The following is a 17,734-nucleotide window of genomic DNA, read 5'->3' as shown; positions in this document are numbered from 1 at the left end:
TCGCTCTTCACTATTTTTCAGTATTATTGCAGTGACTGAAAAACTGCAATTCTGTGTTATGATTCTGTTTTGTTTTTAAGAATTGGGTTAATTAATTACATATTTTTTCAGCTTTTCTGGACACTGATCACAAATATGTATATTTTTAATTTTTACATTTCTATATCGTTAACTTGTGAATAGCAGGTCAAATTTTATATTTTTTCATTTTGTCTATATTTTTAAAAACGGTTTTTCTACTTTATTTGTTGGTCCCCTTAGAGGGCATGAAACTGTGGTGCAAACTGGCTATCACAGGAGAAGTCCCATGACAGGTACAGGGGGGCCATCATAGCAACCCATCAGCTCACTACAATCACACCACGTGGAAGGGCAATCGGTGGGCAGACTAACATCTGGGCAGGAACACAGAAATCTTTAGGGAGGGAGCACTCATCAGAATGCCCCCAAATCCAACACACACTGCTGGAAAAACGTGGATGGTGAACACAAGTTGCTGCTTTGTAAATTTGTTCAAGAGAAGCATTGGCCCTTTCAGCCCATGAGGTAGATACTGCCTCTTGTGGAGCGGGTTCTCTAATTTTTAGGAGCAAAGTGTCAGCCTGAAGAATAGGCTAGAGAAATTGCTGTTCTAACCGATCAAGCAAGGGGCCCTTTTGGATGCCGCCTGGCCTTTGTTTGAACCTTGATAAAGAAAAAAGAGCAAAGTCGTTTTCTGCCACTGGGATGTGTTTTCTAAGTAGCGTAATAAACACATTCTGACATCTAGGGAATGGAATCTAGCCTCTCTCTCATGTCTGGGGTTATCAAAAAAAAGGCAGAATGATCTCTTGAGACCTATGAAAGACTGAGGACACTGGTCTGGTCTAATAACCACTCAGAGAGAATATTGGTGAATGGTAGGTTGACTGATAGACCTTGTCATTCACCTATCCTTGTAACTGAAGTGAGGGCCTCCAGTAAAATTATTTTATAGGTCAGAATTTTAGGTTGTATATCCGCTAAAGGCTCAAACGGGGATCTAGTTAGGGTTTTTAAGATTAAATTAAGATCCCATGGGGGAACATGACACCGAGCCACTGATCTTATAAATCTCACTACCCATGGGTGGTCAGCAATCTTTTGGTTAAACAGGACACCCAAGGCTGATATCTTTACTTTAAGGGTATTAATGGACAGACCCAACTCCATTCCTTTCTGTAACAATTCTAAAATCTTATCCCATTGTACAGGGTTACTTACAAAAGGATTTATCTCAGAGTTTTAAAAACCTCTTCCAAACCCTTGCATAAATCTTAGCTGCTACCTTCTTCCTACACCCCACAAGAGTTGTAACTAGATTTTTAGAAAACCATTTCACTCCAGGAGCTGCCGCTCAAACATCATGCCATCAAATGGAAATTCTCTACCTCTGAGCAAACTACTGGCCCCAGGGAACCCATGAATCCCCCACTATTAGTTTTAGCGAGCTGATCCATGTTCTTTTGGGCCAAAATGGTGCAATCGCGATCACTTTGGCCTAATCTGACGGAATCTTCCTTAGAACTAGCGGGTATTCTAAGTATTTTTGCATTTTGTTTTTTTAGACCAGGTAATACCTCTTCTAGAGCCAACCTGACTACGGTCAGTTCCTTTAGATTTTGCACATGTGCCCCACAACCAAAGGGACTTGCATCCATGGTGATGACCGATGGATTCAGAATCGCCCAAGGAACTCCCTGTAAAAGATTCTCCCAACAGAGCCACCAAACTAGGGACTCCCAAGTTGTTTTTGACACATGCATTCTCCTGCTCAAACAAAACTATACCAGAAAAAATAACTGGTATAAAATAGAAGTGACCAACAAAAATGGGATTAAAAAATTAATTTTTATTTCAGAATAATTAAAAGTATTAAAAAAAACCAAACAGGATAAGGTGCTGAAATGATTATGGAGGCAAATGGAGCTCAAGCAGTGAATATTAGCAGCAATGTACAATAAATAGGCTATACATGATATAAAATAACTAAACAATAAAAAGTGCACACTATCTAAATCAGGCAAGTAAAACGTGATACAAATTATTCACTAGTTGTATAAAAAAAACAGATAGGAAGCTGCTGAAAAATGAGACATATGGCCACTAGATGGCAACATAACGCTTGGAATAAAGTGCCGGTGCTTAAGTAGGATCATGTAACATCAATAGAAGAATGTCAGATATGCATGTCTTGGCATTCAGACACATACAAACTACCAGGGGATAAAGCGTATCTTCTATTGCTGTTACATGATAAATACGGGCACACTCACACCCAGGTTTTTCACACTGACCGTGTGTCCGTGTCCAAAACCCACAGACATGTCAGTTTTTTTATCAACAGCACAGACAAAATTGCATGACACACACAAATTACACACGGATGACATACCGGCACCTGGGAAGAAGCGGTACAGTTCACGCTGTTCCCAGGTATGGGCTTCTGAAGGCAGCTCTCATCATTGTCACTTGGTGTCAGAGATCAGCGGCACAAGTCGACAATGATGGGAGTTGTATTCAGCAGCAGTTGCGTTGCTCCTGTGAAAATAAAGAAAGAAATTAAAAAATTTGCTCCCACGTAATTTTCATAACCTGCAGAGGGCAAGCCTGATGTAGGGTCCCCGTATACATTCAAACCAGCAAAGGCTAAAAAGACTGCTGTGCCCCCCACAAGCTATCAACATCAGCCCTCAGACACCCCAATAATTGGCGCATTCATAATAAGCGCCAAATGTGGCGCTTAGCCGCGCTCTTACCACTTGCGCTGTGGCGGAGGTAAGTGGAGTAATATTTATAGGGTTTATGTCAACTTTGTATTGTCAGCTGACATCAAGCCTAGGGGTTAGTAATGGTGAGGCATCTATGCGCCCTCATTACTAACCCCATCATAAGTTTTGAAAAACACAAAGCAAGAATAAAATCCTTTGTTTAAAGTAAAACAAAACAGAGTTTTATACTTTTATTTAAAAATAAAAAACAATATTATACTCACCTTTACACCTAATCCATTGAAGCCCATGTGTTCTGTAAAACAAATAAATAAATAAAACACAACCATCATCATTGTTGAAAAAAATGATAAAAAAGCCTGACCGGAATGTGCCAAACTACATGTTGACAAGCCACAAAGCTTCTGGGAGAATGTCCTATGGACAGATGAGGCAAAAATGAAACTTTTTGGCAAGGCACATCAGCTCTATGTTCACAGATGGAAAAATGAAGCATATCAAGAAATTAACACTGTCCCTACTGTGAAGCATGGAGGAGGCTCTGTTATGGTCTGGGGCTGCTTTGCTGCATCTGGCACAGGGTGTCTAGAGTCTGTGCAGGGTACAATGAAATCTCAAGACTATCTAGGGATTCTAGAGAGAAATGTGCTGCCAAATGTCAGAAAGCTTGGTGTCAGTCGTAGGTCATGGGTTTTGCAACAGGATAATGACCCAAAACACACAGCTAAAAACACCCAAGAATGGCTAAGAGGAAAATACTGGACTATTCTGAAGTGGCCTTCTATGAGCCCTGACATAAATCTTATTGAGCATCTTTGGAAAGAGCTGAAACATGCCATCTGGAAAAGGCAACCTTCAAACATGAGACAACTGGAGCAGTTTGCTCTTGAGGAGTGGGCCAAAATACCTGTCGAGAGGTGCAGAAGTGTAATTGACAGTTACAGGAATAGTTTGATTGCAGTGATTGCCTCAAAAGGTTGTGCAACAAAATATTACGTTAAGGGTACCATCATTTCTGTCCAGGCCTATTTCATGAGTTTGATTTTTTCAAAAATTCTGTGGAAGCATGGTTGAAAAGCAATGTCTGACTTTCATTTGTTCATTTTCATAGATCTTTTATTTATTATTACTTATGTCAGCTTCAAGTTATTTCTGTGACCATTGTGTGTTTTCTGTAATTAAACGAGGGTTACCAACAATTTTGACCATGTGTGTACATACATACATACAGTTGAAACCAGAAGCTTACATACACTATATAATAAGACACATGCATGTTTTTCTCAATATCTGACATGAAATCAGAATAAACTTTTCCCGTTTGAGGTCAAATTCCGACCAACTATTGTGAGAAGCTTGTGGAAGGATACCCCAAACATTTCACCCAAGTCATTCAGTTTAAGGGTAATGGTACCAAATAATAATGAAATGTATGTAAAGTTTTGACTTTGCAGTAAGTAAATGAAGCCTTAAAACTTTCTCTCTCATTATTCTGACATTTGGCAAATAATAATTATGGTAATCCTAATTGACAATGAGTAGCAAGGTAGCGTGTTATGACCCCAATGGCGAGGGTCTCAGAGGAACGTGGAAGTCTGCAGAATACAAAAATCCAGCTCATAGGGCAGTGGTAACTGGGTTGACCATATATCTACTCCTAACGCCAACACTAGAAGTAGCCGGGGATCATTCCTACGTTGATTCTAGATGACACGCGCCAGCCGGAGAATCTAGCTACCCCTAGTAGAGGAAAACAAAGACCTTTCTTGCCTCCAGAGAAGGGGACCCCAAAGCTGGATAGAAGCCCCCCACAAATAATGACGGTGAGGTAAGAGGAAATGACAAACACAGAAATGAACCAGGTTTAGCACAGAGAGGCCCGCTTACTGATAGCAGAATAAAGAAAGGTAACTTATATGGTCAACAAAAACCCTATCAAAATCCACACTGGAAATTCAAGAACCCCCGAACCGTCTAACGGTCCGGGGGGAGAACACCAGCCCCCTAGAGCTTCCAGCAAAGGTCAGGATATAGATTTGGAACAAGCTGGACAAAAATACAAAACCAAAACAAATAGCAAAAAGCAAAAGGCAGACTTAGCTGATATAACTGGAACCAGGATCAGTAGACAAGAGCACAGCAGACTAGCTCTGATAACTACGTTGCCAGGCATTGAACTGAAGGTCCAGGGAGCTTATATAGCAACACCCCTAACTAACGACCCAGGTGCGGATAAAAGGAAAGACAGAAAAACCAGAGTCAAAAAACTAGTAACCACTAGAGGGAGCAAAAAGCAAATTCACAACAGTACCCCCCCCTTAGTGAGGGGTCACCGAACCCTCACCACGACCACCAGGGCGATCAGGATGAGCGGCATGAAAGGCACGAACTAAATCGGCCGCATGAACATCAGAGGCGACCACCCAGGAATTATCCTCCTGACCATAGCCCTTCCACTTGACCAGGTACTGAAGCCTCCGCCTGGAGAGGCGAGAATCCAAGATCTTCTCCACCACGTACTCCAACTCGCCCTCAACCAACACCGGAGCAGGAGGCTCAGCAGAAGGAACTACAGGCACAATGTACCGCCGCAACAAGGACCTATGAAATACATTGTGAATAGCAAACGACACAGGAAGATCCAGACGAAAAGATACAGGATTAAGGATTTCCAATATCTTGTAAGGCCCAATAAAACGAGGTTTAAATTTGGGAGAGGAGACCTTCATAGGAACAAAGCGGGAAGAAAGCCACACCAAATCCCCAACGCATAGTCGGGGACCCACACCGCGGCGGCGGTTGGCAAAGCGCTGAGCCTTCTCCTGTGACAACTTCAAGTTGTCCACCACATGATTCCAGATCTGCTGCAACCTATCCACCACAGAATCCACCCCAGGACAGTCAGAAGGCTCCACATGACCCGAAGAAAAGCGAGGATGGAAACCAGAGTTGCAGAAAAAAGGCGAAACCAAGGTGGCGGAACTAGCCCGATTATTAAGGGCAAACTCAGCCAACGGCAAGAATGTCACCCAATCGTCCTGATCAGCAGAGACAAAACACCTCAAATAAGCCTCCAAAGTCTGATTGGTTCGCTCCGTCTGTCCATTAGTCTGAGGATGGAAAGCAGACGAAAACGACAAATCAATGCCCATCCTACTACAAAAGGATCGCCAGAACCTGGAAACGAACTGGGATCCTCTGTCTGACACAATATTCTCAGGGATGCCGTGCAAACGAACCACGTTCTGGAAAAACACAGGAACCAGATCGGAAGAGGAAGGCAGCTTAGGCAAAGGAACCAAATGGACCATCTTGGAGAAGCGATCACATATCACCCAGATAACGGACATGCCCTGAGATAGCGGAAGATCAGAAATGAAATCCATGGAGATATGTGTCCAAGGTCTCTTCGGGACAGGCAAGGGCAAGAGCAAACCGCTGGCACGAGAACAGCAAGGCTTAGCTCGAGCACAAGTCCCACAGGACTGCACAAATGACCGCACATCTCTTGACAAGGAAGGCCACCAAAAGGACCTGGCCACCAGATCTCTGGTGCCAAAAATTCCCGGGTGACCTGCCAACACCGAGGAATGAACCTCGGAAATGACTCTGCTGGTCCACTTATCCGGAACAAACAGTCTGTCAGGTGGACAAGACTCAGGCCTATCAGCCTGAAATCTCTGCAACACACGTCGCAGATCCGGAGAAATAGCTGACAAGATAACTCCATCTTTAAGAATACCAACAGGATCAGCGACTCCAGGAGCATCAGGCACAAAGCTCCTAGAAAGAGCATCGGCCTTCACATTCTTTGAACCTGGTAAATACGAGACAACAAAATCAAAGCGGGAGAAAAACAATGACCAGCGGGCCTGTCTCGGATTAAGGCGTTTAGCAGACTCGAGATACATCAGATTTTTGTGATCAGTCAAGACCACCACACGATGCTTAGCACCCTCGAGCCAATGACGCCACTCCTCAAATGCCCATTTCATGGCCAACAACTCCCGATTGCCCACATCATAATTTCGCTCGGCAGGCGAAAACTTCCTAGAGAAAAAGGCACAAGGTTTCATAACAGAGCAACCAGGGCCTCTCTGCGACAAAACGGCCCCTGCCCCAATCTCCGAAGCATCCACCTCAACCTGAAAGGGAAGTGAGACGTCAGGCTGGCACAAAACAGGCGCCGAAGTAAACCGGCGTTTCAACTCCTGGAAAGCCTCCACGGCAGCAGGAGCCCAGTTAGCTACATCGGAGCCCTTCTTGGTCATATCCGTCAAAGGTTTCACAATGCTAGAAAAATTAGCGATAAAACGACGGTAGAAGTTAGCGAAGCCCAAGAACTTCTGAAGACTCTTAACTGACGAGGGCTGAGTCCAATCAAGAATAGCTCGGACCTTGACTGGGTCCATCTCCACAGCAGAAGGGGAAAAAATGAACCCCAAAAAGGGAACCTTCTGTACACCAAAGAGACACTTTGAGCCCTTGACAAACAAAGAATTTTCACGCAAAATTTTAAAGACCAACCTGACCTGCTCCACATGCGAATCCCAATTATCAGAAAAAACCAAAATATCATCCAGATAAACAATCAAAAATTTATCCAGATACTTCCGGAAAATGTCATGCATAAAGGACTGAAAAACTGAAGGCGCATTGGAGAGCCCAAAAGGCATCACCAAGTACTCAAAATGACCTTCGGGCGTATTGAATGCGGTTTTCCATTCATCACCTTGCTTAATGCGCACAAGGTTGTACGCACCACGAAGGTCTATCTTGGTGAACCACTTGGCACCCTTAATCCGGGCAAACAAGTCAGACAACAGCGGTAAAGGATACTGAAATTTGACAGTGATCTTATTTAAAAGCCGATAACCAATACAAGGTCTCAAAGATCCGTCCTTTTTTGCCACAAAAAAGAATCCCGCACCAAGAGGGGAAGAAGACGGACGAATATGTCCTTTTTCCAGAGACTCCTTGATATATGAACGCATAGCGGTATGTTCAGGTACCGACAGATTAAACAGTCTTCCCTTAGGAAATTTACTGCCTGGGATCAAATCTATAGCACAGTCACAGTCCCTATGAGGAGGCAGTGCACTGGACTCAGACTCACTGAAGACATCCTGATAATCAGACAAATACTCCGGAACTTCCGAAGGCGTAGAAGAAGCAATAGACACAGGCAGGGAATCCTCATGAATACCACGACAGCCCCAACTTGAGACTGACATAGCCTTCCAGTCCAGGACTGGATTATGGGTCTGTAACCATGGCAGCCCTAAAACGACCAAATCATGCATTTTATGTAAAACCAGGAAACGTATCACCTCGCGGTGTTCAGGAGTCATGCACATGGTAACCTGAGTCCAATACTGCGGTTTATTTGCTGCCAATGGTGTAGCATCAATACCCCTAAGAGGAATAGGATTTTCTAATGGTTCAAGAGTAAATCCACAGCGCTTAGCAAATGAGAGATCCATGAGACTCAGGGCAGCACCTGAATCTACAAACGCCATGACAGGATAAGATGACAGTGAGCAAATCAAAGTTACAGACAGAATAAATTTAGGTTGCAAATTACCAACGGTGACAGGACTAACAACCTTAGCTATACGTTTAGAGCATGCTGAGATAACATGTGTAGAATCACCACAGTAGTAGCACAAGCCATTCCGGCGTCTATGAATTTTCCGCTCATTTCTAGTCAGGATTCTATCACATTGCATTAAATCAGGTGTCTGTTCAGACAACACCATGAGGGAATTTGCGGTTTTGCGCTCCCGCAACCGCCGGTCAATTTGAATAGCCAGTGCCATAGTATCATTCAGACCTGTGGGAATGGGAAAACCCACCATAACATTCTTAATGGCTTCAGAAAGGCCATTTCTAAAATTAGCGGCCAGTGCACACTCGTTCCAATGTGTCAGCACGGACCATTTCCGAAATTTTTGGCAATACACTTCAGCCTCGTCCTGCCCCTGAGACATAGACAGCAAGGCCTTTTCTGCCTGAATCTCAAGATTGGGTTCCTCATAAAGTAAACCGAGCGCCAGAAAAAACGCATCAAGATCAGCCAATGCCGGATCTCCTGGCGCCAGCGAAAAAGCCCAATCCTGAGGGTCGCCCCGTAAGAACGAAATAACAATCTTTACTTGCTGAGCAGAATCTCCTGATGAACAGGGTCTCAGGGACAAAAACAATTTACAATTATTCACGAAATTCCTAAACTTAAACCTGTCTCCGGAAAACAGTTCAGGAGTCGGTATTTTAGGTTCTGACCTAGGATTTCTGATAACATAGTCTTGTATGCCCTGCACACGAGTAGCCAGCTGGTCCACACTTGTAATCAAGGTCTGGACATTCATGTCTGCAGCAAGCATAGCCACTCTGAGGTAAAGGGGAAGGAGAAAAAAAAACCTCAGAATCTTCTTTCTTATAATCCCTCTTCTGCAATGCATTAAACATTTAATACTGGCCTGGCAAACTGTTATGACCCCAATGGCGAGGGTCTCAGAGGAACGTGGAAGTCTGCAGAATACAAAAATCCAGCTCATAGGGCAGTGGTAACTGGGTTGACCATATATCTACTCCTAACGCCAACACTAGAAGTAGCCGGGGATCATTCCTACGTTGATTCTAGATGACACGCGCCAGCCGGAGAATCTAGCTACCCCTAGTAGAGGAAAACAAAGACCTTTCTTGCCTCCAGAGAAGGGGACCCCAAAGCTGGATAGAAGCCCCCCACAAATAATGACGGTGAGGTAAGAGGAAATGACAAACACAGAAATGAACCAGGTTTAGCACAGAGAGGCCCGCTTACTGATAGCAGAATAAAGAAAGGTAACTTATATGGTCAACAAAAACCCTATCAAAATCCACACTGGAAATTCAAGAACCCCCGAACCGTCTAACGGTCCGGGGGGAGAACACCAGCCCCCTAGAGCTTCCAGCAAAGGTCAGGATATAGATTTGGAACAAGCTGGACAAAAATACAAAACCAAAACAAATAGCAAAAAGCAAAAGGCAGACTTAGCTGATATAACTGGAACCAGGATCAGTAGACAAGAGCACAGCAGACTAGCTCTGATAACTACGTTGCCAGGCATTGAACTGAAGGTCCAGGGAGCTTATATAGCAACACCCCTAACTAACGACCCAGGTGCGGATAAAAGGAAAGACAGAAAAACCAGAGTCAAAAAACTAGTAACCACTAGAGGGAGCAAAAAGCAAATTCACAACAGTAGCGCTGTAGTTAATTAAAAAATAACTTTTAATATGAACCTTAAAAAAGGGCCTCAAGCCTCAAAATATACCAAAAGGACAAAAAAAACACACACAATACATGCATACTGTCAGACGCTCCTGCCGAGCGCTGCAATTCTTATAGCATGGTGAAACAAGAAAAAAAATAAAAATAAAAAAAAAACACCCATTCTTTAAAAGATTACACCATCACAAAAAATACCCATAAGCATCTTTGTCAATTGCCTTGTGCTCTGCATGCAGTATTTCAGATTCGCGCACAGCAAGTGAAAACAAAATATTTTTTCTGATGTTAGGTATATACAGGAACAGTCTCACCCAAACTGTAGACTCCTTCCTTCACAGCATTAATTCGATCAGTCCGATGTATTAATTCTGGGGGGAGATTCTCTGCAAATCCTTCTTACAGCCCCTTTCCTCTAAGATACATACGAACCCCATTCAAATCCTCCTTTGAAAACAAATCTCCCGACACGTTTCTTTAGGCTCTGTCATCAGGGGAGAAGCCAAATATACCAAAGATTTCGTGTGTGCTATCCATCGCACATCACATTGGAGGATCGGACCTTGAGGCCCTTTTTTAAGGATCATATTAAAAGTTATTTTTTAATTAACTACAGAGCTACCTTGCTACTCATTGCAATTGATCTGATTGGTGGTACTATTATTGCTAATCCTAATTGACCTAAAATGGGAAAGGTTTATTCTGATTTCATGTCAGATATTGAGAAAAACATGCAGATGTGTCTTGTTATATATTGTATGTAAAATTCTGTTTTTTGGCACAAGGTTAGAGAAGGCTGGGTTTTTATAAAGCTGGGAAATTTGTATCACCTGGTTTTTCCTAATGATGATAGTGAACAAGCCATAACCCTAAGAGGCTAATTAAGGTTTGAAGCCTTGGAGATTTGTGTGCTCAGATAAATTTGACTCAAACTTTTGCATCGGCCCAGTTTCCTTTTTATAATTTTTAAAACAGAAAAAATTACAATATACATATTTTTTTGCTTACAATAAAAAGGAAATGTGTCATCTTTAGCTTTAGGCCTTTTAGAGATCATTTCATCATCAACGTGCTTAACTGTTCACAATAACAGCACTTTTGACCAGGGGTGTCAAAATTTTACATGCCACTACATGGATTTCAGAATCCACTAATAAAACATTTTATACTGAGGATTATAAGAGTTCTTTATGTCCGATGCTTTCTCATGCAGAACGTCTAAGGCTGGTTCAAATACATATTCTCCCTGAAAGGGGTTTGGGCATTAATTAAACTTGGATACAATGTCTCTTGGCCTCATTTTTAACTGTAAGGCTCGTCTTGCAGTGTTGGACAGGACTGATGATCTAGCGGTCTACTCTAACAGATTTTGCTGAGGCAACTACTAAAGATCCTTAGTGCCTTTTTGTAGAAGGGGTATTGAAGGTAGAATTTCTTCTCTAGGCATACCTGTTCTTAGAAGTTCCTCCAGTTGCCCTAGACAGAGAAACAAAGATCTTGCGACACAAGTGGAAGCGAAATTTGTTTTAACGCAGCACAGGTTTCCCAAGACCTTTCAAGGAAACTGCTTTCCAGTTTTTATGGTCCCTGAGTTGGGAAGACTCTTTGCATGGCAGAATGGTCTTTGTTCTATTTTCAAGCAAGAGTTGCAAATGATTGTGTATGGGAGATGCCAGATTGGATTTCCGGTCACATCATTCCTGTAATCCCTTCCATTAAGGAATGCTGCTTATCATTTATTATTTTTTCGGTACAATTCTGACATAATTGCTTTTTATTTGAAGCTGGGAGCTTCTTGCTACAGACAGCACTTTTACAAGTAATGATTCTAGCCTTAGTTTTTGGGTTAGGATCCTTAGCACCAGGACCAAAGTTTGAGGAAGCACCTCCAGTTTTAGGTATAGTGACCAGTAGATAAATGTTTAGTCCTATCTCTGAGCTGTCCTCTGTTGGGGTTACTTATAAGCAGTAACCAGGACTCAGCAAACCGTCATCCAATGAAGTTTGTGTCAGGGGTAAAAAATGCTAAGAATCTTCCATCAGCTCCCAATCCTCACCCTCCAGAAGTATGTTACAATAGTAGCCGGGTACCATTTCACGGCACACAATGTGAAACACAATCGGAAGCGATGTAACCCTGTGTAGTACTTTGAGCCAAATCCTGATGGAGATGGAGACAGCTGAGAACGAGGGCTGCTTCGAGGAGACATAGGCAGGGAGCTCAAGAAGGACCAAGTCTGCTGAAGATATATTTTTTTTTTCTAGAAATGGTGGAGAAGTAAATAAGGTGCAAAAATCTTTAAAACTACAGAATTTTCTACCAGCCAGAAAGCACTGCCAGACAACCTCTTCATGAACCTATAGGGACAGAAAAAACACTGAGGATCGGAGGTAGAGAGGTTACTTATCCTGCACGTGTTTCCTGTCCCTATTAGGTGTTGCTAGAACCTCCAGAGTTGCAACCCTAAAGGTGCGCAAAATCACATGCAAGAAGTTTATTAACCCTTCTGGTGCTTCACAGGAATTTTTGGAATGTTTAAAAAAAAATAATGAACATTTAACTTTTTTTCACAAAAAAATTACTTCAGATCTAAATGTTTTTATTTTCCCAAGGGTAACAGGAGAAATTGGACCCCAAAAGTTATTGTGCAATTTGTCCTGAGTACGCTGATACCCCATATGTGAGCGTAAACCAGTGTTTGGGCGCATAGCAGAGCTTGGAAGGGAAGGAGCGCCGTTTGACTTTTTCAACACAAAATTGGCTGGAATTTAGATTGGACATCATGCCGCATTTGGAGAGCCCCTGGTGTGCCTAAACAGTGGAACCCCCCCCCCCCAAATGACATCATTTTAAAAACTGCACCCCTTATGGGCTTCATTGGAATTAGCAAAATGTGTGAGGGAAAAAAAAACTTAACTTTTTCCCTCAAAAATGTTACTTTAGCCTAAAATTTTGCATGTTCACAAGGGTAACAGGAGAAGATAGACCATAACATTTGTTGCGCAATTTCTTCTGAGCATGCCGATACCCCATACGTGGTGGAAAACTACTGTTTGGGTGCACAACTGTGCTCGGAAAGTAAGGAGCACCATTTGACTCTTGGAATGCAAAATTTGTTGGAATCTATAGCGGACACCATATCGTGTTTGCAGAGGCTCTGATGTGAACCCCCCCCCCCCCACAAGTGATCCCATTTCTGAAACTACCCCGTTCAAGTACTTTATCTAGATCTGTAGTGAGCACCCTGACCACTTTGTTGTTTCACAGAATTTTATAACCTTGAGCCATGGAAAAATACATTTTTACCACAAAAATATTCACTTTGCCCCACATTTTTCATTTTCACTAGGATAACAGGACCATACAATTTGGCCTGAGTACAACAGATACGCCATATGTAGTGGAAAACTACTGTTTTCACACATGACTGGGCTCGGAAGTGAAGGAGTGCCAATTGAATTCTGGAGTGCAATTTTGGCTGAAATAGATTGAGGATGCCATGTCATATTTGAAGAGCCTCAGATATGTCAAAACAACAGAGACCCTCACAAGACACCCCATTTTGGAAACTACATCACTTGACGAGTTCATCTCTGTGTGTAGTGAGCATTTTTGACCTTCAGGCGATTCACAGAATTGCATTACATTACTCAGAGGCAATGGAAAATTACCATTTTTTCTCCACTAAAATGCTGCTTTGGCCCCAAGGTTTTAATTTTCAAAGGGTATAATGAGAAAATTAATGATATAATTTATTAAACAATTTCTCCCGAGTATGCAAATACCCCATATGTGGTCTAAAACTACTTTAGAGGCACAGTGCAAAGCTCAGATGGGAAGAAGTGCAATTTTGAAGTTCAGATTTTGCTGGAATGGTTTGCAGGTGATATGTCACATTGGCAGGGCCCCCGAATTACCAGAACAGCAAAATCCTCTTTAAGTGGCCCCATTTTACAATCTACACCCCCGCAATAAATCTAGGCGTGCAGTGAGCATGTTGACACCACATGTGCCTCACAGAATTTAAAAAAAAACAAAAAACAATACTTACATTTTTACACAAAGAGGAAAGGTCAGAAGCGAAGGAGTGCCATATTATAGTGCAGATTTTGCAATTATGATTTGCGGGTGCCATGACCCACTGGAAGAACATTTGAGGTGCAAGAACCTAACACATAAGTGACCCTATTTTACAAACTACACGTCTCAATGAATTAATCTACAGGTGTAGTGATCATATTGACATCACGGGTATGTCACATTTTATACCATTGGGCAGTGAAGAAAAAGAATTACATTTTTACCACAAAAAAATGTGTTTTAGGCCCAAATTTAACATTTTCCCACAAGGAAAGTGGTAAAAATTCCACCAAAATTTGTCACACAATATCTGCTGAACGTGGAAATACCCCATATGTGTATGTCCAGTACTGCTTAGCCACACGGCGCGACTCGAGAGGGAAGGAGTGCTGATTCTTGGAGAACAAATTATTGTAGAATAGTTTGCAGACTCTATATGCAAAGCCTTTAAATTCCCAGCGAGATGTAAGTACCAAAATATGGTCACCTGAAGGAGAATTCTGCTCTTCTGGCACTCATCTACAGGTGTAGTGACGATTTTGACTCCAAGGGTGTTTTACAGAAGGAAGCAGTTTTGGACTTTGAAAAGTGAAAATCTGCCATTACAGTGCCCAGCACATTATGCCAAGCTTGTGCTTCTGGAGACATGCACCAATAAATTACCGTAAGCAGGCTCTCATCTCTACAGAAAAGCAAATCAGAAGGGAAAGAGGGATTTGAATTTGGGAGCAAAAAAGCTGGTCGATTTCTTTTGGGGGTGAGGAGCAATAGCACTTTTCCAGAGCTTTTGTACAACCAGTAACGTGGAAGCCCCACTTTGTATTGACAGATGACGGACCTGAGTGGGCTTTCTTTTTTTGTGGAGTGAGTTACATGTGAGATATTTTGGATTACATTTATCCTGCGCCCTACGCTGAGCACTTACATCAGGGTTTCCATCTAAATCTCTGAGTAACTTGATCAACCACCCGAGGGATCCATTCACTAATGAGGCAGCAGTGTTCCTCTCGACGCTGTCTGGTCTCTGTCCAGCGGTGTTCTCTTCAGAAGTGCACAAAACTGTGGCCTATCGTGCACGCCTAAAAAGACGGGCACCACTGGATCACAGGCACACAGGCTCTCTCCCAGCCTTCTAAGTGATGTGATCACTATTGATTGCGGCATTTAGGGGGTTAAATGGCCCGGGCGGTGAGGGCACTGCTCCTGGCTGTGACTGACAGGGCTTGACTATCACTTAAGCCAAGCTCCCGGCGGCGATCATGCAGGAACCGCTCCTGTGCCCACATGACCGCCATGACATAAATTTATGGCACTTTGTAGGAACTCCTTCCCGACCATGATGTAAACATATATCAAATGTCTTGACAGGGATAAAGAAAACTATTGACTTTTAGCTTATCTCTTGATTACCTTTGCATTGTAATATTTCTACTAGTAGAAACTGTGACATAGAAAAGGTGATAGCTTATCAGCAGAATTCCTATGCAAGGAATGGGATACCTATGGGCTAGACAAATAAACCAACACAAAAAGTACAACAAAGTCAATTATTTTAGTTTATTAAAATATTGTCTAATAGTGCAGTCAGTTAAAAAAAAACCAGAATTATATGTGAATATGCACAAAGCAAGCAGTATTGCTTTTCATCGAGCTTTTGAATGTGAAAATGTAAATTTAATAATTTAAGTAAAAATATATTGACCTCTGTCAGTTTTTTCTCTCATGTATCTATACTATTATAGTCTCAGATAATCGTTAGTGAGTGGTTTCATACATGAAGCAAAATATGATTACTAAAGGGGTTGTCTAGTTTAAAGAAGTTATAACTTAGGTAATAACTAGTGATGACCGAGTGTACTCGTTGCTCGTGTTTTCCCGAGCACGCTCAGGTGGTCTCCGAGTATTTCTGAGTGCTCGGACATTTAGTTTTTGTCGCTGCAGCTGCATGATTTGCTACTAGACAGCTTGATTACATGTGGGGATTCCCTAGCAACCAGGCAACCCCCACATGTACTCAGGCTGGCTAGTAGCTGTAAATCATGCAGCTGAGTCAACAAAAACTAAATCTCCGAGCAGTCACAAATACTCGGAGACCACCTGAGCGTGCTCGGGAAAACCCGAGCAACGAGTATACTCGCTCATCACTAGTAATAATCTATAAATCAGTAAATATTTGAAAATTGGACCCCCATCGATTGGCAGCACAGGGCACTTTTATCACTGTTAAAGGGAACCTGTCACCAAACCCCCCCCCAGGAGTTTGAAACTAAAGAGCCACCTTGTGCAGCAGTAATGCTGCATTCTGACAAGGTGGCTCTTTTAGTTATTGGTGCTGTAACTGCAGAAATAATCCGTTTTATAATTTGTCCTAAATATAATTTGTCCGCCTGTGCGGACGCCCTGCCTGTGAATCCCAGCCCTGTTGTATGAATAAATCAGAAGACACTGCGGGGCTGGGATTCACAGGCAGGGCGGCCGCACAGGCGAAGTCAGCTGGACTGCATATGAGGACAGAGGACGGGCAGCGCTCACTGCGCCTGCCCAAGGCATGACAAAAGAGCGCAAGTGGCGGCTCATTTCAAAACAGTGCTGAGGAGGCGGCACCCGGCACCAAGAAGATTTGAGTGAGGGCTGTGCGGCGTCTGCAGCAGGGGGGGAAAGGCCTGCCTCCAGGACTGAAGAAAGGTATTTTCTGACAAATTACAAAATGGATTATTTCTGCAGTTACAGCACCCAGAACTAAAAGAGCCACCTTGTCAGAATGCAGCATTACTGCTGCACAAGGTGTCTCTTTTAGTTTCAAACGCCTGGGGGGGGGGGGGTGACAGGTTCCCTTTAAAATGGAGCGACAATGCACATACTCGACTGCAGCTTCATTTATTCTATTTGGGGACTGCCAGAAAAAAAGTGCTCGACAGTCAACAGTAAATTAATGGTGTGGCAGTCCAGTAAGCCCGCCATCACCGCCATACCCTTCTAATAGAGCTATAGGTGGCAATCAGTGGGAGTCCCAGCAGTATGATCATTTGTAAACTGTACAGTAAATTATCACCTATTCTCTAGACAACTCCCAATAATGCTGTAAATCAGTGACCTGCTTTCAAGAGTCTAAACAAAAAAAATAAAAGACATCGCACACACACACACACAGATCAGCCATAACCTTGTTGCCATTATACGTGTAAAAGAGGGTCAGCACTTCTAAAAACAACAACAAAACACAGCAGATCTTTTGGTTTGTAGCTAGTATGCAGTGGTTAGTACCTACCAGAAATGGTCCAAGTAAGGCAAACAGTGACAAGGTTATGAGTGCCCAAGACTGACGGACACATGTGTGGGGAGCAAAGGCTAGGCTATTTGTACTATAGCAGCTTTTCTGTGAGATCGGCTTAAATTGCTGAAAAAATTAATGACAGCCATAGAAAGGTGTAAGAACATACAGCGTGATGCAGCTTGCAGGGTATGAGCTACATTGCCAATGAAAGGGAAAGTGCCTACAATGGATGTGTGGTCATCAGAATTGGCCATAGAATATTAGAAGATGGTGTCCTAGATGGATTGTTTTCTTTTACATCAAGTGTGCAGTTGGGTGTGGTTTAATTTCCTGGGGAAGTGATGGCGTCAGGCTGGACT

Source organism: Ranitomeya variabilis, chromosome 5, assembly GCF_051348905.1.
Source record: "Ranitomeya variabilis isolate aRanVar5 chromosome 5, aRanVar5.hap1, whole genome shotgun sequence".
NCBI classification, from domain to species: Eukaryota; Metazoa; Chordata; class Amphibia; order Anura; family Dendrobatidae; genus Ranitomeya; species Ranitomeya variabilis.
Note: the sequence above shows the minus strand (reverse complement) of the source record.